The sequence below is a fragment of the Athene cunicularia genome, assembly GCF_003259725.1.
Source record: "Athene cunicularia isolate RWA chromosome 10 unlocalized genomic scaffold, athCun1 chr10_part1, whole genome shotgun sequence".
Classification (NCBI taxonomy): domain Eukaryota; kingdom Metazoa; phylum Chordata; class Aves; order Strigiformes; family Strigidae; genus Athene; species Athene cunicularia.
Window position 1 is genome coordinate 17,210,251 of NW_020799112.1, and position 2,027 is coordinate 17,212,277.

Here is a 2,027-nt window from a genome sequence, read left to right on the forward strand (position 1 = left end):
TTCATAAAAAAAAAAAAAAAAAAAAACAACAACCCCAATCCAACTTTCCAACATGAACCAAACTTCATGGTCTCATCAACCTGGTCCCTTAATTTTCATGATTACAGTGTATGCAAAGGAATGTGAGTCACACAGATATCCATTTGGATAAAGCCATAAAGACTTTGTTCTCTAAACCCTGAATGTGCAATTTAACCTTCTGAAATCAATTTATATAGCCATTATGAGCTGTTGTTTCATGCTTGTGGATTTGAGGCTTGGCTCTTATTGAACAGTTGATTGATTAATTTCAACATTTTAGAAACCTCTTTTAGCTAGGGGGACATTTCTAGAGTTTAATTTTCTAACTGAAAAACAACCAGAAGAGAACATTCAAATTATCTAATTTTGAAACTCTGAACCTTTTCGTGAGAATTTCCATTTGGACACATTTCTCATTTGTTTTTTAAAAAGACTTTCAGTCGTTGTGACACTGAAATTAGATATATGTATAACTTTTTTCCCATTTCTTATGAAAGAATCTGCAGGGGATTCTCTTGTAGCCTGCTTGCAGTATACAACCTCTAAAAACTATGAGAATTAAGAGACAGTTAAAAAAGTTCCAGAACATACCATGTATAGGTTGATGTCCTAGACCTGTGCATAAATACTTAAGAGACAGATGCTAAACGAGGCAAAACTTTATTTTTAAAATATCTCATTACTAAAGCAGAAAGGACAATTAATCACTTTGTTTCTGTTTCCCTGGGAAACTGTTCCATTAATGGATTTTCCCACCAAGAAAAATTAATATTTATTAATATTTTATTTGAAATTAAATCAAATTATGATCATTTTAAGAAAGTCATATAATTACAATTTAATTTCCTTTCCATTTTCCCTTCTAATTTAATTCAATATGTGATAAAGAATATGTAAGTAAGAGGGGACATCTTTTTTATATCTACACTTCATAGCTGTGAGAAAAGAGTGGGTAGTAGTAAATATTTGGGGAAGCTTTAAATCTTAAAAAAAACAACATGAAAACATGGAACACTTTCATGTACAATTCGCAAATCAGCCTCTGAAGTGAAACCAAGTGCACTGCAATATTTTAAGATTTTTAAAAGAAATTATAATTTTTATCCAGGCTGGGGAACAAAGAGAGTTCCAAAAGAAAGATTCCTCAATGAACACACAAAAATGAAGAATTGTATCGCCAGATGAAGTAGAAGAGAGTTACTTTCCCTGCTCAACAAATTACGGGTTTTCCCCTTTCATAGAAGTCCTGTAATGGCTTACTGGAGATGTTAAAAAGTCCTGGTAAGAAATACTTTTATAAAATACATCAATTAATAGATGACTAGCACTGTCAATCAGAGATGAACTCTAATTTTTTTTAATCTTTTACATTGTGAAGTAGGATTAAAATTCATGCATCATGATTTGGAAAAAAAATGTCAGTAATAAATTATTATTAAACTATATTCTGAATATAAACATTACCTTTATATTAGTTTGTTTTAAATTACAACCTATCCTGCATGTATTTTGTTTTTCTATATGTGATGCATACAGATGAATATATATCTTATAAAATTATGGAAACAATGTGTTTCCATATGCGTTCAGATCACTTCCATCTTCTATCTGAAAGTGCCATAACAGATAAGTTTGGTAGACTAGTCAGCTGCTGCAGGATTTGTAATTATGGGGCAAAACAAGTGATACAAAGAACAAACACACTCTAAACGGTTTCGCATCTAATATTGATGGTTTTGTTGATCCCACCTACTCCTCTCCAGAATTTATTTGCTTTTTTTACTCTGCTGATTCTACAGTTGATCAATACCCTACAGTTTTCCTCAGCCAAGAGGCTCACTTTTTCTTTACTGCAAATGCCCTTCTGTATGGCCTTAGGATTCTGCACCTTCAAGCAACCTCAATGCACATTTGACTTATTCTCACCTTTCAAGAGGCACAAAAATGCTGAGGAATGCTTACAGATGCCTGTGAAAAACACCCCTCACAGAAAGGTCACTTCACGT